This window comes from Saccoglossus kowalevskii, chromosome 14 (assembly GCF_978046115.1).
Source record: "Saccoglossus kowalevskii chromosome 14, keSacKowa6.1, whole genome shotgun sequence".
Lineage (NCBI taxonomy): Eukaryota > Metazoa > Hemichordata > Enteropneusta > Harrimaniidae > Saccoglossus > Saccoglossus kowalevskii.
The window spans coordinates 19,634,878-19,659,053 of record NC_140654.1 but is presented as its reverse complement, the minus strand read 5'-3'; the positions used below and the strand labels follow the sequence as shown (position 1 = coordinate 19,659,053).

Genomic DNA, 24,176 nt, shown 5'->3' with positions numbered 1-24,176 from the left:
CCATGTTAATGTGATGCAGACACTTTAGGTGAATGTGATGCAGACACTTTAGGTGAATGTAATGCAGACACCTTAGGTGAATGTAATGCAGACACCTTAGGTGAATGTAATGCAGACACTTTAGGTGAATGTAATGCAGACACTTTAGGTGAATGTAATGCAGACACTTTAGGTGAATGTAATGCAGACACTTTAGATGAATGTAATGCAGACACTTTAGGTGAATGTAGTGCAGACACTTTAGGTGACTGTAATGCAGACACTTTAGGTGAATGTAATGCAGACACTTTAGGTGAATGTAATGCAGACACTTTAGGTGAATGTAATGCAGACACTTTAGGTGAATGTAATGCAGACACTTTAGGTGAATGTAATGCAGACACTTTAGGTGAATGTAATGCAGACACTTTAGGTGAATGTAATGCAGACACTTTAGGTGAATGTAATGCAGACACTTTAGATGAATGTAATGCAGACACTTTAGGTGAATGTAATGCAGACACTTTAGGTGACTGTAATGCAGACACTTTAGGTGAATGTAATGCAGACACTTTAGGTGAATGTAATGCAGACACTTTAGGTGAATGTAATGCAGACACTTTAGGTGAATGTAATGCAGACACTTTAGGTGAATGTAATGCAGACACTTTAGGTGAATGTAATGCAGACACTTTAGGTGAATGTAATGCAGACACTTTAGGTGAATGTAATGCAGACACTTTAGGTGACTGTAATGCAGACACTTTAGGTGAATGTGATGCAGACACTTTAGGTAAATGTGATGCAGACACTTTAGGTAAATGTGATGCAGACACTTTAGGTGAATGTAATGCAGACACTTTAGGTGAATGTAATGCAGACACTTTAGGTGACTGTAATGCAGACACTTTAGGTGAATGTAATGCAGACACTTTAGGTGAATGTAATGCAGACACCTTAGGTGATTGTTAATTATCCAATGTGATACAGACACCCCAGGTGAATGTAAATGGACCATGTTTATGTGATGCAGACACCTTAGGTGAATGTAATGCAGACACTTTAGGTGAATGTGATGCAGACACTTTAGGTGAATGTGATGCAGACACTTTAGGTGAATGTAATGCAGACACCTTAGGTGATTGTTAATTATCCAATGTGATACAGACACCCCAGGTGAATGTAAATTCCCTCAGGGGAATGTGAATCAACTAACTTCATTCACTTCAGACAAATTAAGTGGATAATTTGTTTCACACATGTAGACACTTTGAGTGAATGATGATTTGTCCATTTTATACACCTGGAGTGGATGTTTCACATCATTGACACCTTAAGTGAATGATGATTTGTCCACTTCATAAATCTTGAGTGGAAGTTTCACATCATAGACACCTTAAGTGAATGATGATTTGTCCATTTTATATACCTGGAATGGATGTTTCACATCATAGACACCTTAAGTGAATGATGATTTGTCCATTGTATACACCTGGAATGGATGTTTCACATGATAGACACCTTAAGTGAATGATGATTTGTCCACTTCATACACCTTGAGTGGATGTTTCACATCATGGACACCTTAAGACAATGATGATTTGTCTATTTCATACATCTTAAGTGAATGATAATTTGTCCATTCCATACACCTGGAATAGATGTTTCACATCATAGACACCTCAAGTGAATGATGATTTGTTCATTTCATACACCTTGAGTGGACGTTTCACATCATTGACATCTTAAGTGAATGATGATTTGCCCATTTTATACACCTGGAGTGGATGTTTCACATCATTGACACCTTAAGTGAATGATGATTTGTCCACTTCATAAATCTTGAGTGGAAGTTTCACGTCATAGACACCTTAAGTGAATGATGATTTGTCCATTTTATATACCTGGAATGGATGTTTCACATCATAGACACCTTAAGTGAATGATGATTTGTCCATTTTATACATCTGGAGTGGATATGTTTCACATCATGGACACCTTAAGTGAATGATGATTTGTCCACTTCATACACCTTGAGTGGACGCTTCACATCATGGACACCTTAAGTGAATGATGATTTGTCTATTCCATACACCTTAAGTGAACAATAATTTGTCCATTCCAAACACCTGGAGTAGATGTTTCACATCATTGACACCTTAAGTGAATGATGATTTGTCCATTTTATACACCTGGAGTGGATGTTTCACATCATTGACACCTTAAGTGAATGATGATTTGTCCATTTTATATACCTGGAATGGATGTTTCACATCATAGACACCTTAAGTGAATGATGATTTGTCCATTTTATCCACCTGGAGTGGATGTTTTACATCATAGACACCTTGAGTTAATGATGATTTGTCCACTTCATACATCTTGAGTGGACGTTTCACATCATAGACACCTTAAGTGAATGATGATTTGTCCATTTTATACACCTGGAATGGATGTTTCACATCATAGACACCTTAAGTGAATGATGATTTGTCCACTTCATACACCTTGAGTGGATGTTCCACATCATGGACACCTTAAGACAATGATGATTTGTCTATTTCATACATCTTAAGTGAATGATAATTTGTCCATTCCATACACCTGGAAAAGATGTTTCACATCATAGACACCTCAAGTGAATGATGATTTGTTCATTTCATACACCTTGAGTGGACGTTTCACATCATTGACATCTTAAGTGAATGATGATTTGCCCATTTTATACACCTGGAGTGGAAGTTTCACATCATTGACACCTTAAGTGAATGATGATTTGTCCATTTTATACACCTGGAGTAGATGTTTCACATCATTGACACCTTAAGTGAATGATGATTTGTCCATTTTATACACCTGGAGTGGATGTTTCACATCATTGACACCTTAAGTGAATGATGATTTGTCCATTTTATACACCTGGAATGGATATGTTTCACATCATGGACACCTTAAGTGAATGATGATTTGTCCATTTTATACACCTGGAGTGGATATTTCACATCATAGACACCTTAAGTGAATGATGATTTGTCTACTTCATACACCTTAACTGGATGTTTCACATCATAGACACCTTAAGTGAATGATGATTTGTCCATTTTATACACCTGGAATGGATATGTTTCACATCATGGACACCATAAGTGAATGATGATTTGTCCATTTTATACACCTGGAATGGATATGTTTCACATCATGGACACCATAAGTGAATGATGATTTGTCCATTTTATACACCTGGAGTGGATATTTCACATCATAGACACCTTAAGTGAATGATGATTTGTCCATTTTATACACCTTAACTGGATGTTTCACATCATAGACACCTTAAGTGAATGACGACTTATCCACTAGATCATTAAATCTCCCATCATTACCTAAACGCATACATAATGACCGAGTTCCCAAGAATGCTCAAAGGCACAATTAATCTACCAAATCGAAAGACAGAAAATGTACACTTCAAATTGACAACTAATTCTTAGTATTCTTGATAACGAGGCAATTCTTGATAATGAGGCAATTAACTAAAATATATATAGACAAAATCACTTTGAAAGTAAGTATGTATGCATGCTAGTTTTAGTAAATCTACATGACCTACATTCACTTGAATCAGCTTTATTTGCATTAACGAGTATGACCTCGTTAAGAGATCTAGCACATACTTATACTTGGTTTAAGACAGGTTCAACAGACATCAATCAAATTGCTTTTTTTGTGAGATTTTTTTTTTAGAAATTTTTCAAAAATTCACAACAACCTTAAAAACAAACAAATCTGACAAAGAAATCGTTGACATGGATATATTTAACTACTGTGTGTGATGAATAACTATTTTCACGCTGACCCTGAACACACTTTGGAAACATTCAGCCAAGAAGTATAACAAATTAATTCATCATTCAATTCACTGCCATGACATACTTAATTTACTTTCAGTGTTGCTTTTCTATGATGCAGCATGATATAATTCTATTTTCACGTTTTTCTCTTCCTCTTCATGTAATCACTTTATTAAAGCAGAGTCATCACAATGTCTATTCAACAACTTAATGAAGACATTTCATGCAATACAGACACGTGATATATAGCTTATAACTTTTTTTATAAAATTTTTGATCAAAAGCCAGATTTTCTAGGAATTATTTTAGGAAGTTCTTCTACAAAAAAAATTCCATGTCATTGATATTTTAATAAGCAAAAGGTATATCAAATAAATGAAATGGTAGGTCACTCTAATTTGTTTCCATGGAAACAATGACTTTGTGATTAAAATTAAAAAATAACATGAAATTAAAAAGTGTGTAAGGCGCCAACCATCCTTTCAACGTGTCTGCTTCTGACGCCAGCTTTTCTATTCAATTTGGCTATCAGTGGCGGCTTTCAGTGGCGGATATCAGTGGCGGCTTTCAGTGGCGGATATCAGTGGCGGCTTTTAGTGGCAGCTATCAGTGGCGGCTATCAGTGGCGGCTATCAGTGGCGGCTATCAGTGGCGGCTTTTAGTGGCGGATAACAGTGGCGGCTATCAGTGGCTGCTTTCAGTGGCGGCTTTCAGCAGGCGTAGTGTTTACGCTTCTTGTCCTTCATAATCAAATATGTTTTTTTTTTTGACAATTGATGCACAACATACATGTACATTCGAAATTCCGATTGACTGTAAACAGAAAATCTGTGTTTACAACACATTCAACGACACAACATTACAAATACATGCATCTTTGCATCAAGTAGGACATCAATACTGGTTAGCACATCTAGAACTGCTCGGCATTGAGGAGACATGAGCAATTGATTAGCACAGAAAACATGAATGTTTGTTAAAATAATAGAGCTTTAGAACAGGAACCAGCTCTCATTGAGTCTTCCAGAAATTATACCAGAGGGGGGCAAAACAGAGGGGGTCAGCATATTCACCAAAGCCACAATGGGGGGGGGGGAAGTCAGTGACTTTTTATCAAGGCTGAAGGGGGAGGGGGTAATTTTCTCTTAGAGATTGAGACACATTTTTTTTTACTTTACGCTTTTTTGAAAAAAAAAATATATATATATATAGAGGGGGGTTACAAATTTCCTATTTTTCCAAGGGGGCACCCTCTTTTACAAATTGAATAAAGGAGGGTCCAATGATTTTTTTTTAAAAAAGCACCAAATATTGCCCCCCCCCCCCTAGGTATAATAAATGGTCATTCCCTTAGTAGTTTATGTACAGTTACAAAATGTACAACTTACATAAATGACAGTGTCTATAGTTTATTTCATTTATATTTCAATGATCCACCATACTATAAATACATGTTTTGGTTTACATGTGCCGAAGATGGAAGTGTTTTCACCAGACATGAGACATTTTTTTTGTCCCTGGTTTTTTTACTCAGATGAGACAATTATTTCTCAAAAATGTAAGAAAATACAAGTGATAATTTATAAGCGTAGAATGCAATAAACATTTGAGTACACTGTCTCCACTAAAAGGGAAACAAACTCTAGTTCCTTGGATGGATAATTATCTCGAAACTGAGGAAACAATTCCACCCCACATATTCAATTCCTGGTGAGAATAATTCCTGACTCTTACAAAATAAACAGGCAACATCGACCAACAATTCTAAAAATACTTAATTTTCTTAATATATTGTCAATTTCAAATGATTAATTTATTGGATCTACTTGAATCACACAGGATGTCAATAAAATTATACCTTTTTGTAGAATCTTGACAGATGGCAAGTACCGCAAGGATTTAGTTGCCATCTTTAGAAATAAGGAGGAAATTAAAAGTCTCAAAATAGAGCTTGAAGGAGCTCTTTTCTTTCCACATTGTGAACACCTGCTTTCTTTACAAACTACATATAATTTCATTTCAAAAATTCTCACCTCGTATAACAATGTTTGTAGTGGGTTGGAGACTTTGAATCATCACACCATGTGCAGTGGTTTTAGAGATTCACAGAAAAACATGTTATAACATGTGCAGTGGTTTCAGAGATTCACAGAAATATAATTAGGCCAGTATGTGCACTCCATGCTCAAAAGCCTCTACCATAACTCAAACAACTAAACACTGTCTGTGATTATGAGACATTTATCAGCCTTCTAATAATTTTTCATGGAAAAAGCCACTCAAATTTAGTTTAAAGCTCTACAGAAATTCAAAATAAGAAATTCTGAGAACAAAACAATTACCAATATAATGGTGTAACGACTTCTGTTTTTGAAACATATACGTATTTAGAAAATAAGATTCAAATCTATAACTATGTACAGAGAAAATCTGATTAATATAAACTTAGTCATCATAAATAAAATCAATTCTTTCCTTTCTGCACATAGCAAAATATCCTTGCCCTTTTGATATAGCAATCAAAACACAGCAAAGATATGATTGATGAGAGAAGAAAAGAGACAATAACAATTACTAAAAGGTTCTTGGTTATCTCATTGATACATTATGAAGAATATTCATTTCAAAACTCACACGTGCAGAATCATATTAATAATAAAATAACGTTATTCATTTTGTAATTAAAAAAAATCTATATAGCTTGGTTGTTTATGTCAGTCACTGCTAATAATTTACACTATTTGTAGCTAAATATCGTCTAACATTATAAATATTATATATATATATATATAGGTTCAATCCCAGCTATTCTAGCTCACACCTTAACATTAATGATGTCACGCCAAGCAGGGCATAGCATATCATTGGTGAAATGGGCCATTCCAGTTTATATCTGCCCCCCCCCCCCCTGTTGATGAGCTTGTGTGTTTACTTCATACAGGGTATAATTTCCATGGGTGTATAAGTCATACAAAGTTTTATTTCCAAATCACCATTCACCATACAGTAATAGAAATCCAAAACTATAGTTCCTACTTATGGTGTTGATGAGTTCCATTATGCCACCATACAGAGTAGGATTTCCAAATATAACTCTCATCATATGCTAAATTACCAAGTTCACAATTTTATATTTGATAATGGAAATCCAAACTAGTCCTGATTCACAGTGTTGATGAGCTCATTCGTGCCACCATCCTTATCTAATTTCAGTAATAACTGTTTCATACTGGCCCAATTTTTTTATCATATACAGTCAGAATTCCAAGTTTTTTTAGTCATACTGTTGGAAATCCAACCTCATCAACCGGTATGTGGCGAGATAAACTAGGCCATATTTTATTTAGTAGCCATAACTGCCTGGATTTCCAGGAATTTTTTTTCCATACTCGTCTGGATTTCCAGATTCTGTTTCTCCATATACAGTTGGAATTCCGGGGTATTTTCCCCATCATACAGTGCTGGAAATCCGACCACATCAACAGGGGGGGGGGGTGCAGATATAAACTGGAATGGCCCAATCATAGAAATGCTGGCAGGAGTTGATAAGTGTGTCAGAGTAATTGACAGAGACTGATAAACAAACAAACTGGCTAAGATAAATTATTATAAATTATATTATCACTATAGCTAATTACTACCACTATAGATATACATATACATCAGAAGCAAACCATCCAGGCACTGCAATTGACCCCCATCCCCTCTTCGGGTCAATAATGTCAATGGATTCTCCATAATTACATGTAGGCTGCAGCAGTAAATATCAATATTCATTTGATATAACTGAATGATAGCAATATAATAATCAATTTAATATTAATTTTATTCAACACGAAAATCTACTACAGAGAAATGTTATGGCTGTTAAACAAAAACTGAACTAAAAGTTCACTCAACTATACTGTGGAATACTTTATTTTCGCTGGAATTGATTTTCGCTGAAAAGGCTTTTTGGGCGTTTTGCTTGGAATTTATTTTCACTGATTTTTGATGAGTTTAATGTGAAATATAGGAAAAAATATACTCGCTGGACTTTATTTTCATGGAATCATCCCTTCAGCGGAAATAGCGAAAATAAATTCCAAGCGAAAATAAAGTATTCTACAGTATATGGATATGAATTGTCCATATTGATGCTCAACACATGTACATGTAACTGTTGGTTAAATGTTAGTACAAATGTATAAGACAAAGGCTGAACCTGTCTGCTGTCCTGGTAAATCTGACATGTCAATTTTAACTCAATGTAATCGGAAAGAAAAGTATAGCAAGCAGTCCCTGTTGGTGTGATTGAGTTTGTCATTTCCTGCCTAGTACCAATTGAACTAAAGTCTGTGGTAAACAGCACTGTCCAGTGAGAGGTTATTAGGTAGTGTTATGTGCATGATTTCCAAAATCCTGCTGCCAGCTCATTTGGCGATTAGGAAGCCAGGGCAGTTTTGCCAAACAACTTAAATTCATCCATTTTAGCCAAATGAGCCTCCAGAAGATATTTGTATTTGCATAAGCTAGCTTGTCCCCCCCCCCCCCCCCGAGAACTTGGGATAGTGTGGGGCATGTCTTAGGTCACCTGATTCCTTAATAAAAAGAAACAGGAGAGCATAGAAACAAGGATCAGTATCTGAGCAGATGGTGATCACCATCTTGAGTAGCTCTCAAAGAAGGTACATATAACTTTATATTTCCAAATGGCATAACAGTGTGGAGACATAGATTTCCCCCCTGGTACCCGTATATACAAAAGAAGCAATTAAGATAGAAGAATTTATGCAAAGTCGAAATTCTCATTGCTGAGCTGCATGGAGAAAAGTACAAACTAAATATGGAAAATGCTTCTACATGCATGTTGCTCCATAATGCTAGGCAGCCAAGGGTAAATTGCACCATTATGTTTTTCAATGAAAGCTAAAATAGCAGGGATTAAACCCGTATTTGTCTATGTTAGACAATATCTAACTAAATAGTAGTAGTAATGATGATATATATGGCTGCATGTAGATTCAAATAAAGATTTAAAGAAAACAAGCCATGCATGGCACAGTCCCCGTTAGTTATCAAATTTGAGATATATAGTTATGTTTATAGTAATATAGCTGGAATATAACCATGTCAGGAATATGATTTTTTTAACATTAAAATGATTGACACTTGTATCTGATCCTCAAACAAGTACTTGTCCATATTGAGAGATATTGCTCTGGAACAGCATACAAAATCAGCCATTTTGAATACATGTATATACATGTATATTATATAACATGATGTATAACGAATATATAAAATTTGAATATAATCAGTCAAAGTATTTAAGAGATATGGCTCTAGAAGCCCAATCATTAAAACAAAATGGCCGCCAGTCAGCTATTTTGAATCCAATCTGAAAATAAAATGACATGCATCAGGAACCTGTAATGTCTAACGTGTGTTATAAGTTTGAACAAAATCCATCCATAAATGCAAGAAATGCTTGATATTCGAGGATTTTTTTAGCACAAAAGTAGCACACTTTGAAAAAGATCATCAAACCAATATATCCGTATATCTGTGACATGATGTATAATGAATATTAAAAATTTGAACATAATCAGACAAAACAAGTCAGACATATGGGGCTGGAAACCCATTCATTAAAACAAAATGGCCGCCAGACAGCCATTTTGAATCTGATCTGAAAAATAAAATGACGTGCATCAGGAACCCGTAATGTCTAATGTATGTACCAAGTTTGAACGAAATCCATCCATAAATGCCAGAAATGCTTGATATTTGATGATTTTTTAGTACAAAAATGACAACCATTCGGCCATTTTGAATAGGATCGTCAAACTAATATATCTATGACATGATGTATAATGAATATTTAAAATTTGAACATAATCAGTCAAAACAATATATTGGAGATATGGCACGAGAACCACATTGATTAATACAAAATGGCCGCCATACGGCCATTTTGAATGTTATCTGAAAAACAAAAATATTTGCATCAAGGTCCCATAATGTCTAATGTATATACCAAGTTTGAGCAAAATCCATCTGTAAACAGCCGAGAAATGGTTGCTTTTTATGATTTTTTAGCACAAAAATGGCCGCCATTCGGCCATCTTGAATCAGATCGTAAAACAAAATGATGTGCATCAAGGTCCTATAATGTCCAACGTATATACAAGGTTTGAACAAAATCCATCTGTAAACACAACCGGGAAATGCTCGATTTTGATGATTTTTAGCACAAAAATGGCCGCCATTTGGCCATCTTGAATCAGATCATGAAACAAATTGACGTGCATATGTATGATATCATGTATGATGTATGTGTGAAATTTGATTGTGATTGGTCCAGGCATTTCTATGATACAGGTCCGGACGCACGCACGCACGCACGCACGCCGTGTGCACACGGAGGTCAAAACATAAGTCCCCGCTTTCTGACTGTGTCCGAACGGGGACTAAAAACATGCTTAATTTAAACCTGTGTTATTTTGAATTTGTTTGGAGAAGCAGAACAAATAAACATTTAAATATGTTTTCTACATCACTTGAATTGTAATGTATTATTAATAATAAAATGACACTGAGTACGATTGAAAACAAAGTTCCTAATCCAAAAATTATTTTCGCAGGTAAAGGAAGATTATGTAAGACTCCTAGCCTCTACACTAAGTCGAGACAAGACATTAAGTCACTGACGGATGTTTTTTTCATGGTGCATGGCCCTAAATATTTTGTCAAATCATATTTGGGACATGACAGACTGCATAACCTCTTCAAGCATAAACTAGAGAAGCGAAAATCTTATCATTCTTTGGTTTCAAAGCATACATAAAAGACCATGAACATATAGAACATCAACTTGCTTTAAATAGAGGCAAAATATTATATCATTACCAGAAATGGGAGCCAGTTAGGATTTGGATTAACGGATAGCCACTCATTCAAGCCAGCAGTCAACATTGCTCTATTTTTATAATACCAAGGAAGCGAACTGGTTAAAATGTTATTTTGTAATTGTAAATAATTTCTTTTTGGCTATTGGAATAGTATAAACAAAACATTACAGCTGGCTTTGAAGGGTACAAAATAGAAAACACCACATTAGCCCACATCTCATTCTTGTTTTCGTTTCAGTTTTTTTTTTGTGTATGTATGTTTTTGTTACTGTATATTTTTATTTTGTGTGAAAAATAAATACAAAAAAAAAAAATAAACTAGATGAAAATACTTGAATGAAATCCCAGATCAAACACAAGTCTCTGAATCAACCAGTCTTGCACCAAGGGATACTAACTCAATCCTAGACATGGTCAAATATCCTAGCAGCTGAACATTGCAGTCTTTTTTGGAGTCAAAATTGGCCTATCATGCAGCACTTTATAATGTGTAATGTAACTGCATACATGTATGAATCTAAGAATATAAGAACAATATCATGGGCCGAATTTTCTCTCATGTATCTCTAATACATGTACACATTAACCAACAATTATTTGATAGGTTGGATCATTCACTTTTTCATCACCAGACTTTTTGGCCCAAATTTTCTGCACTTTTTTCCAATAACTCTTCAATATTTCTGGAAATGAACTCTAATTTTAACAGACAAAACAGACAAACTTTCAGTCAATTTTCAGTTTTTACTCAAAAAATTTGCCCATTTGTGTCTATAACTATAAACGGGAATATTTTGTGAATTTTTGATGAAAAAAGGGGAACTGGAGGAGAAAAGGATATAATACATGACTTAATAAATCTGGCCACAAAATTCATCCATCTTTTACATATTAAACATCTTTACATATAATTACACAGCATACACTACACAAGTACTGAGTTATAGGGAATAGACTGATTGTTTTTTCTTAAATTTGTTCAGAGTATCACTAAAGCTGACTGAGATAAAATCACCATGAAATTATAATAGTAAAAGGCATTTGCTCATCCCTCTCTTTAATGCATTACTTTAAATTCCTGTGCTCTGACAATAACTGCAAGACTTCATTTAACTACTTGAAAGTCATTCAATGTATTAATTCACTGCGATCACTTGGGGGTAACTTATAACACTGACTACTCTCAAGAAATCATAGCAAACAAGTTGTTTGAATTGTCAAACGCATTGGCATCTTTATGCAATACAACGTACACCAGGGTTCTCTCCAAGGAACGTTGACGCCAATAGGATTATAGAATCATGCTGTATTTAGTCTTGGCTCTTTCAGGAAATCAACCATTACTTTACAAAATATTACAATACGGTGCACTGCCCTTTATTGAAATGCTGCATTCTTATTGGTTGATTGGTACCACATGCTCTGTTATCGTTATGATAATAGGGGAGATCTTAAAGGGAAAGTCAAGATTAACATAATACTCCCAGATAATAGAGCTTGGCAAATGTAAGAATATGCAATTTACAATTTTTTTATATCACTTTTCATTCTCTAGATATTCAACTTTTCATCAGTATTGTGTATAGATCAGCCATCTTGATTCTCAAGCAAAGGATTATGGGTAAAGTATGACATCATGGAATCTGTTTCTACATTTGTGGAGCTTTTTCTTGAGGGGTCATTATGTTGTTTGGCTTTATGTTTTCTTTAAGATCAATGCATGAAGAAGTTTCTGTGTGTGACTTGTCAACATTTAGTGTATAGATAGTTCAAACAGCAAACCCACCACTATTTGTTGAGATTAAGAAATACTGGTCATTTTCATCTGCAAATTTACCTGTACGTATGTTTGCAAGATGTTTGCTCGTGAACTTCTACACAAAACTGAATTATGCAAGCGTCCATGACGCATTTACAACACTGTCTATTTTGTTTTTCTCAAGCTACCACTGCATGTTACATGTTCAATTTTTGTTACAGTCAATTGTATTATGATTGAAACAAATCCTTGTTGGTTCAATAGCAATTAAACAAATCTGAGATGAGTCAGCCATTATGAATCGTAACATGAAACAAATGCTGTATAATGTAAAGTTTGATTGCGATCAGTCAATGTACTGTAAAACTTGTCTTTTTCGCGAATTTAGCAAGAGAACTAATTTGCTAATTTAAGATGTCGCTAATGACTTCATTGTAAATTCAAAATGGTAGCCAAACAACGTCTTTTTCTCCACACACTCACTTTGTAAACAACACAGAAAACGTAATAATCTGGAGTTATTCCTTATTACACTTTTTATGAAGGTGACAACTGCGCATTTGTTTTGGCAGGCGACAGACAAGTATTATGAAAACAGGAAATCAACAAAGACAAGAGAGATTCGCTAAATCAACATTTAGCTATTACCCCGGTACGTCATTTTACCACAATTCGCTAAAATAGTATGTCGCTTTTTCAACATGTTTTACAGTATGTCGATCAGCAATGTTCAATGTATGTATCAAGATGGCCATCTTTAATCTAATGGTCAAACAAATCCATGTGCATATGTATGACAAGATGTATAATGTATATATAAAGTTTGAACATGACTGTCAAAGTATGTCAAATGAAAATGGCCACTAGTCGGCCATTTTGAATCTGATCTGAAAAACAAAATGACGTGCATCAAGGACCTATGATGTCCAATGTATGTACTAAGTTTAAAAAAAAATCCATCCATACATGCCCAAGATCCGGTTTTATAAGGGCAGAAATGCTTGATGCTAAAGACACAATAAAGTCAAAGTGACTTTCACTGGGGTCCTCAAGTCAAGGAGTCACAGCAACTCTTACTAGGTTTCTAAAGACACAAATGAGTCACAGTAACTTTCACTGGGGTTCTGAAAACATGGAGTCACGTACAACAACTTTCACTATGTTTCCTAAAGGCATGACTAGGGTATGTCCTAAATGACTCACAGCAACTTTTGTGAAAAACCTTTCCTCAAAAATGATCATCTTAAAATCTTAAAAAATTCCCGGCAGCAAAAATTAAATGGTTTACAGTAATCTTAATACTCATCAAGTTCACATTAATCTTAAATGTAGGTTTAGATTCTTCCAGATAATCCTCTTTCTTATCTAATTATCATGAAATTGACAGAAGGTTGCCTTGGGGCAAAAAAAGATATCGCAATTAAATTTTTCAAGCTGCTGAAGCCCTATGACAAGGAATTAACTGTACTTGATAGGAACCAAGCCATGGAAGGTGAAACCAATAAAACAAAATTATTTGCAATTTTCTCTTTCACCAAGCAAGAACAAAATATATATATATATATATAATTTTTTTTTTTTAAAAACACTATTTTCTTCCATCTTAACCCCTGTGAGTTAAACTAGCATAATAAACATTTACCTTATTTTTTTTTAAATACGAAGACCTTGTTGAAAAAAAACTACCGGGGTATCATAATCTTATTTTAAAAAAAAAATTATCAAGACTATTTATATAAAGATGATAAACATTGTGAGTTTTATTTTTACAGACAGACAGACAGACAGACAGACAGACAGACAGACAGACAGACAGACAGACAGACAGACATTTTGATTGGTTGAAAAGTACATACCAAATATTTTGCAGGAAAACAACTACATGTATTAGGATAAATGTATCAAATCTTACCTTATGTAACTCCAAAGTATATTGTTACCATGGAAACAGGCAATCAGCAATGAAATCGAGAATATAATCTAGCTATTTATAATCCAACGAGCAGGTTGAACCTTAAAAAAAAAATATTAGAAATTATTATTATTTAGATAATTCCCATCGGATTAAAGTTAGGGATTAGTAGAAGGGCTTAATGTAATTATGCATTAAAGGCAATGAAGATACTCCCAGACATGATTAGTTGATACACTTGACTGAAATGTACAGAGGTTATATACCTGTAAAGCAAACATGGATTTCCTACCGCTCATAGAACCATTAATCGCTACATAGGAGCGTGATACACAATGAATGAACAAGTCATGTGAATAACTGTTTCTCAAAATAGGCATACTATGAATCAGATAATTACTGGAGTAATTGATCAAACAAACAAACCATTAAGATTAATTTCCTCCACAGTCCCCCAATTGACTGTGTTTCTTTGTACGACTTAATGTACAATTAATTGATTGAGCATAAGAGGAGTTTTAGCAATATTTACGGATAAATTCAAGCCATATAATCGAGAATGCAGAATTTCTAGAATATAAAATTGCAGTTATTAGATGCACTCTTGCAAAGTACATTTGTAGTACATCGACTGTATCAGTGATGTAGTTTTGTTTACAAGTGAGAGGAAATTAAAGAAAGCTTAGAAAGAACTCCTGTGTGCTGAAGGTATTGTAGGTATGAAGTAATATAAAATTGCAGTTATTAGATGCACTCTTGCAAAGTACATTTGTAGTACGTCGACTGTATCAGTGATGTAGTTTTGTTCACAAGTGAGAGGAAATCAAAGAAAGCTTAGAAAGAACTACTGTGTGCTGAAGGTATTGTAGGTATGAAGTACAAATAAGTAATACAGTATTTACTATATTAGAAGCACATCTTCAATACACATAAAGCAATAATTGTGTTTATTACATGCAAAATTATTGAAATACGTCTTATTTGACTCTAGCTACAAGTGATTTTGTAAAAACTGGCAAGACACTGTGTATATCTTTTGTTTTTTTATTGCTAAGGTAGCCGACTCAAAAGAAAAAAAAAGATACAAAAATTGATGCCTTTGGTGATGAAAATGTAACATCAAGAACACTATTATCGAAGTGCACGATGTACTTTGTGTACTTGGTGTCGGGATGGGTTCAAATGATGATTTATTTCCATTCAATATTGTTTTAGTTACATTTAATGCGCATATACATAGCCCAATATTTTGTTAGCAACCTTGGAATTTTTAAATGGCTAAATATTTTTAATATTAGTGCATGAATATTCATTGGAAAAAAAATAAACAGTTTTTATGAGGAACATGAATTCAGGTTACCAGGTATCTAATTTTTGTATTAGCTAGGCGAGAATAAAGCAATCATGAATTTTTTAAAAGTCCATAATTTGTGAGATGAATGTCATCAAATTTCGCTGGTGATAAAAATGAAAGTAATGTAAAGACTCCTTCGTGCATGATAAATTGCTGATAACTGTTATTAGTGTGAGAAAAATGAAATTTGATATAGTGGCAAATATTACCTGAAACAAAGATATGGATAATAAAATTGGACATGCATTCAGCACGATAATTATTTTTGACTTTTTCTAAAATACTTACTAACCTTTTTACTACCAGTTCCATTTTTTCATCACAAAATAGTCCTGTTTATATATAGTCTGCACTTTCTGTAAGTTTTGGGACAAAAAATAGCCAAATTTTTTGATTAAAAACTAAATAATGACCCAAATTTTATCTGTTGCCTTTAAAATTTGGGTTCATTTCCAGAAATATTGAAGAATATAAGAAAAAAGTGCAGAAAAATTTGGGCGAGTACATGTACGTCTGGTGGTGAAAAGGTTTAACAACTACCATATGCAAATGAGCATTTTAGGGAATCCTCTTGAATACTCAATTATGGTGAAATATACAAAAGTCTTGTTTTTAATCATATGTTAAAATTGTGGTTCAAAAAAGTTCTTTTAGGAGAAAAGAGGCAAAAACATTTGTACATGGCATTGAATAATTAACATTTTCACTAAAGATCAACTCACATGTCAATCATTCATGTTTATAAGTAACAAGTCATTGTCAATGACACGTTCCCGTTCTGTTTATATTTGAGTGACACATACCGTATTTGTCTTCAGTTAAGCGCCAGTGCCACAAAAACTTTGTATTTTACACCTCAATTAAGCGCCAGACAAAGTTGAAATTTTGGCACGTAATGATCGTGAATTGGGCGCCGGCGGATCGACTACCGGTTACCGGTTCGTAGCGATGGACGCGATCGCGGAAGTCCCTCGCTGTTACTGTACGAATGGCTTTTATGTAAAAAAAAAATTGGTTTTGTTTCTAACAATTTTTAAGAAATCGGTCTATAATCTCTTGAAACATGTCTTTTTAGTCTACTGTAGAAAATATCAGCGTGGTTTTTAATTTCGCAGTAAGTCCATAAAAACGAAATTAAAACAACGCGAAAATGTTCTGTTTCAAATGCGCTGTTGTCACAGTAAACAGTGTTAAATTATTCTTTAAATGCTCAGTTTACTTTCCAAAAATAACTAATTTCTTGATTTGAAAAAAAAAATCATGCCGTTTTTCCCACCAAAATCAAAGCCAAAATATCGCAAACATCGGCAAATCACTTCCGCATTGCGTTCATACATTATTTAAATGAGCTATGGTAATTTGATCACGTTGGCATCATCCAGCATTTTGATTGGTTAATTAACGACTTGACCTATCAGGTCAAAAAACGCGTTCCAGGTCAAGTCCTAGACAGGAAGCATGGCAGACATCGAATCGCGCCGAGCGTTTACATGCGACCAGAATCATTCGCTTACGATGAAATTAAGTTGAATTTTACTTGCATTTTATTTTTTGTACGTTATTATAACTACTACTGAGTAATAATCGTAACCGTGGAATGCAGCATGACCGGATTTTGCTACCGTGATCATTGACTACTAAGCGTTGAATTTGTGTTTGTTTTATTTTTCTGTTGATTATACGGCAAACTGTGAATGTTTTCTAAAGAATGATATTTTTTGTATAACTTTCTAAACTGTCTGAAAACGGGTCATTTACTCAGTATTTAAAATAAAGGCTACAGTGACTAAGCGTCAGACTGTAATGTAAAATATTGTTAATAATCTATCACCAGAATGGAGCAAAAACAATGGCTTGTAACACAGTTACCGGTACTAGAACTTGAAGTGCTTGAAATAAGCGCCATTTGAAACAAAGTTGCTCAAATTTAACCACAAATAAGCGCCACCGTGACATGAAAGTGTAACAAAGTGGCGCCTAATTGAAGACAAATACGGTACATTCAAAGCAGATCATGACCGAAATGCACCTGCATATGTACAACACATTGTACTAAATCTGAACAAAATCCATCCATGCATAACTGAGATCCGGGTTCGGAATGGTGAAAATACGTGATTTTGATGCATTTTCGGCCTTAAAATGGCCATCATTCAGCTATTGTTAAGCGAATCATGAAACAAATGCACATATCTATTTGTGACATGATGTACCATGTGTGTGTGAAGTTTGAACTTGATCAATACAGACATGCCTTGGATACGGATCCAGAACTGAATTTTTTAAAACAAAATGGACGCCAGTCGGCCATTTCAAACTTGATCCGAAAAAAAAAAAGACGTGCATCAAGGTCCTATTATGTTTAATGTATGTACAAAATTTGAACAAAATCCGTCCATGCATAACTGAGATCCGGGTTCGGAATGGTGAAAATGTGCGATTTCAATACATTTTCGGCCTTAAAGCGGCCGCCATTTGGCTATCGTTAATGAGACCATGAAACAAATGCACATACATATTTGTGACATGATGTACCTTGTGTGTGTGAAGTTTGAACTTGATCAATCCAGACATGTCTCGGATACGAATCCAGAACTGAATTCTTTAAAACAAAATGGCTGCCAGTCGGCCATTTCGAACTTGATCCAAAAAAAAAATGACGTGCATCAAGGTCCTATTATGTTTAATGTATGTACCAAATTTGAACAAAATCCGTCCATGCATAACTGAGATCCGGGTCCGGAATGGTGAAAATGTGCGATTTTGGCCGCTATTCGGCTATCGTTAATCGGATCATGAAAAAAATGCATGTGCATATGTCCCATATAATGTGTGATGTATGAGTGAAGTTTGAACTTAATCGGTCCATGCATGTTCGAGATACAGGTGATCACGGACGCACGCACGCACGCACGCACGGACGGACACACACACAGGGCAAAACATAAGTCACTTAGAATTATGGTGAAAATATTTTCAGCATTTTAGTTTTTTGGCTGTATCTGAATTTGTTGTATTAAAAATGACAATAGTTGCTTGTTTCCACAGTTTATATCAATATGTAATAGGCATACATGACATGTATTTATTTTAGAAAGTATTAGTACCAGTACAGTTGTTTCAGTAACAAATATGACTGTGTCATGCACAATTTGTTGAGATCAGTTTTTTACAGTGTAACTATAACTGTTAAATCTCACAAGACTTATGGGAGTTACTTCTACAACAACATTGTACTGGACCACAAAACCAATATTGTGTCCTTACTATGAAAGTGAGTGAATAAAATAGTGAAAGCAAGAGAGTCAACATCTGTGCACATGCAGGAATTGAGTCCCAAGCGATGACATCAACACACACTAAAACCGCAAAGGCATATGGGTAGACGCTTGTTTGTAAACAATGACACGCTATGGTCACCTGACGCATGTGCAGGTGACGACTCCCCTGCTTTAAGGTTTCATCTATGGCTGATTTTTCCAAGTACAATCTTGCTAACCTTGTGCTACTGAACTTCGACTTTACAATCTAACAAGTCTTGTGGTTCACATGAGTTAAATATGTACAGTTTGAAAACATTTTTTTTTTACCTTGGAGTTCTATTGTGAAAATACATACACACATGCCTTGACCTTTGACCTTTTGTTTTGCAGGTCAGATGAGAGATGTGTGTAAAGTTTGAAGATGCTAGCTATTTTTTTTTTTTTTTTTTTTTTAATTTGATGATAACATGCATCTTACTGGCATTTACAATTATCAATATTTTAATAAAAATACCAGGAAATAAATTAAAATCAAATAGGAAAACATAAAAAGAAGTCCAAAACTGGATTCTTTTTTAATCATATTGACATGGGGAGTATCTACCGGGTAAGTATCTTAAGGTAGAATATTAAGCCTACTCATAATTTTTGTGATAATTGGTAATAAATCACCTGACAATGTTCATTGGTTTATTTAATATGTAAAATTATAAAGCTTTTGTCTCATGGCACCATGAAATAACATTCTTTTGTGTGTTACAGTGACTTAGTTTGAGTAACTTGTCCCAGTAATTTTCATAAATCATTATTTTTAAAACAATTCAATAGAACACAATTTTTTAAAAAAATTTCACTTTTCAAAACCAAGATTTTTGAAATAATTCAGTTCAACAAAAAGTGGTCCATCATTAACAATGCATAATTTTTTCAGACTATGTCACCAGCTTACAATTTGTGATATGGCATAATATCTCTGCCATAGAAACCGGAAGGTAAAAGCATAAAAATGGCCACTATCCACTAAAATACAACCAATACTTTTCTCGAAATTTAGGCTGGTGACCCCAAACTTTTTTTTAAGTCAATATTCTTATATAGCCCGGGAGTACAATTTATTGCAAAATGAATAAATTATGGGTATTTGCATTTATGAGTAGACTTCTACCTTAATGCTGGTGTTTGCCATGAAAACGATAAATAGGCCAGTTGTTGTGAAAACCTCACAGTACATACAATGAAAGCATAGGTAAAGGTATCTGTAAGTAGTCTTTGATGTACTCGTACAATCAACATTCGTTTTTCACAACCATGCATACATGTCCACTCAGCATGAGTGATTTTCTGATTAAACAACTATATAATATTGTCATGAGAGAAGACGCCATTGTACGTACCAACTCAGGCGCAAGCTGTATGTAGTATGCAATAACGTTTAAGTGAAACAATTGTCCACTCAACGTGACTTCCTGACAAATAAATATTGGAGGTTTGATCACGGCATGCACAGATGTACTTAATTGCATCTGACTTCCATTCCAGCACAGAATAATTACTAAGAATGACAATATTAAATCTGAAAACTGTAATATGTAAAACTGAAATAACAAAACAGGAAATTTACTGGTAATAACAAATATGATAGAATGCAAAAAACAATTATTGTGCCAAGGAAGAAAACTATTCTGCCTGTCTTTAACGAAATTAAGTCAGTTTCATATTAATCAGGGTTATATTTCATATAAGATTTCACGGTATAGAAAACCTGATTTGAATTAAACAGCATCCAAAATATTTAATTAAAACATTTCAAAAGCAGTACTTTATCACATTTATCACAACCTACCATTGAGTACAATTCTCAGTACTACAATTACAGGTGACTTGAACTTTTCCACTCTTTTTCCTGCATTGCATCATGGGAAAATGTATAGTCACAGACATTTGCATCAAATGACCAATCAGCACAACAAAGGCATCTTTAAAAATTTAAATGGGATTGAATCCAATCGGCCGATTAAGAAGCACTGCGTATGAATGTGTCATTTGAAACCGTTCTTATATTATTCAATTGACCAACACAAATCTCTTGTTTCAGTTTGAATTGAGAAATTTATAAATATTTATAAAGATGTAAGGAATGCCTTTGTTTTGCTGAATGTATATTACCGGTACCGATTCTTATTTTTATGGACACTGATATACCGTAGATCACTCATGTCTCTCTTGACTCCTTTTTTTTATTGCAAGTACAACTGCTAACTGTACATAGTGTATTTCTGTCACACAACACATGTGATTAGCTTAAGTCGTACATTATAACAGGGATGCCATTAATCTGTCAAATGACAATTTAAAGTGTTACCCTGGTGCCAACTACCGTACAACAGATCAAAAACGTGGATGAAAGGGCTGAGAAATGACAATCATTTTTTTTTCAACTTCAAATTATAAAGAAACTAAATGTATTTCATGTGGGATAGGTAGTAAGGATGGTTCAAAAAAATCAAATCTGTAAGTGTCCTCCAAAATCAAGTCATTTTCAATGACATAGTCCCTGTCTGTGGTTGGCTGAAGTAGGTAGTGAGGATGAATCAAAAAATCAAATCTGTAAGTGCCCCACAAAATCAAGTCATTTACAATGACATAGTCCCTGTCTGTGGTTGGCTGAAGTCGGTAGTGAGGATGGATCAAAAAATCAAATCTGTAAGTGTCCCCCAAAATCAAGTCATTTTCAATGACATAGTCCCCGTTTGTGGTTGACTGAAGTGACATTTGGGGACTCGAAAATTATGCCTCGTCTTTGTACAACTTTGAATAAAATCTGTTGAGACATGTCCAAGAAATCGTTAAGGAAACATAAAACTAAACAAATTAACATGCCCACCATATTCATGAATTCAAAACTAGCAAACCTAAAACCCTATGAAAATGTTCAAAACATTAAAAAATTAATTGCCAGTTTACTTTTGAATTATAAATGCTCCCCTGTAACCAAAATCAAAAGAAATGACAAGAAAATGTCTGATTTCATATATTCAGTATCTTTTTAATATATGAATAATTACCATTTACTGTAAAATCATTTATTTTCGCTACTGTTTAATTGCACTATTTTGATATTTTCAGCACATTCACTGGGTTATAAGTTCACAAATTTTGTAGGGAAACAATGAGTTCTATTGTTATTTTAATGTTCACATGAATTTAATATAATAGTAGATATTATTTATCAGGAAAAATAGCAACGAAAGCAACTGAATAATTAATGCATTTACAGTATTTTTTTTTTTCAAATTGTCAAAATTGTTGATTAAATGTTCTGCATGTACAACAAAAAAGGCAAGAAAAAAGACCAAAGAAAAAATCAAGGCAAGGTATCCATAGTTTCACTATGTTCAACTATAAAGGGTGGATATATAACTTAAGAATGATCATGCCGGTGAAACTTTTGACAAGTGAATTATTCAATATGACTGACTATAAGAGAAGATGCAGACAAAAAAAACTTCAGTTACCAGAACTAGTTCTTGAGTTATATATCAGCATAAACTGTATGAATATTATTAACCACAAGTCATTGTTTCCAAGGAAACATGTGTATCCCCACTTTTTATTAACTCTTTGTCCTTTATTTGATGAAACCTTCAAAACCTCATAAGTTTGAAGTCATTTAAAATTTTAAACATTTTGTAAGCTGGGTCCAGGGAGAAATAGTCCAGCGGTTATAAGAGACATTTAGATACAAGAAGAAAGCGACTGAATAATTTCACAATTCTAACAAATTTTCGCTTAATGCCCAGTAGGAAAAATATAATGCAATGAATACTTCATCAAGGTTCTAGGAAGTCATAATGAATACATGAAATTTAGTCACCATGCGCCTACTCACTCCTTTAATGATTGAAAACACAAACAATTCTAGCAACAGATTATTTGTCACAGAAATAGAAACCGATTCACTTCCTTTATATAATATTTATATATGATAAGAAATCCTATAAATAATATAAATATAATGACTTTAACATTTAATGAGTTGATTGTCTCAATGTAAGAATATCCAGTCATCTATGTGTAGTATGGTAAGAATATGTATTTATTACTCAACTTTAAAAGTTGGTAAGTAACAACCCAAAACGTTTTAATAAATGTAATTAAAAAAACAAATAATTATAAAACAATTAAACTTTTTATATAAAACCAGGTCTTTTAAATTCATAAAGATTATTCATTTTCAGATTACCTAGTATATATATTCTTTTATAGGTTAATTTAACAGCAATTTCGAAAACAACAAGTTTACAAATAAACATGTATCTTTTGACAAACCAACAGTAAAAATGCAGAAATATATTGATTGAAACTTGATTAGATGTCATATAGCCTAAATTCATATACTGTAAAATACTTTGTTTTCGCTTGGAATTAATTTTTGCTATTTTCGCTGAAGGAATGATTCAGTGAAAATAAAATCCAGCGAATATACCGTTTTTATTATATTTTACATTCAGCTAGTCAAAAATCAGTGAAAATAAATTCCATACAAAACACCAAGAAAGACTTTTCAGGGAAAATTAATTCCGGTAAAATAAAGTATTTTACAGTATATATTATTCAGAGGATCTGCAGCTGAAATCATAAATTAAAATAATGACAATGAGTGTATTACTATGCATGATAACACAATAATGTGGTCAGTCTTAATTTACAGTGAAATCCTGCATCTTAGTTGCATTTTAAAGTAAAGTCTTACCTCTATGGTAAGAAATACAGCTGTCAACATGGCTACTTTTAGTGGAAAACACTTGATAAATTCATATGAGCATGAAACTCAAAAATTGGCTGGCTGCTATACTAGACTTGTTCAAGAGTAGTATAGATGTACAATGGCTTATATTAAAGTAAGGGAGTCGTCACCAGCGCATGCATGCGGCAGATGGCCATAGCTAGCGTTGTTTACAAACAAGCGTCTACCCAAGAACCTTTGCGTTTTAGCGTGTGTGAGGACACAATTCCCAAGCATGCGCAGATGACAACCCCTCCGCTTTAATATATAGCTTTCATGCTATAATATAGTAATTCTGGACGACTCCCCCCCCCCCCTTAGGATGTGCATCTGATCAATCTGAATTAACAGATGTCATTGTGATTGCCAACTACATGTG

The 24,176-nt window shown here is 34.0% G+C and overlaps 1 protein-coding gene across 4 annotated transcripts in view; it reads right to left on the bottom strand.

Moving 5' to 3' along the window:
• LOC144350042 (uncharacterized) overlaps window positions 1-24,176 on the bottom strand; it is a 98,595-nt gene that overhangs the window by 37,272 nt on the left and 37,147 nt on the right. For 3 of the 4 annotated variants that reach the window (XM_085508007.1, XM_085508011.1, XM_085508008.1), the window contains one exon: window positions 14,395-14,495. The gene's annotated coding sequence lies outside the window, so the exon portion shown is untranslated. Of the gene's footprint in view, window positions 1-14,394; window positions 14,496-16,040; window positions 16,105-24,176 lie in introns of all 4 variants that reach the window. The other variant, XM_085508010.1, reaches the window with a different exon arrangement.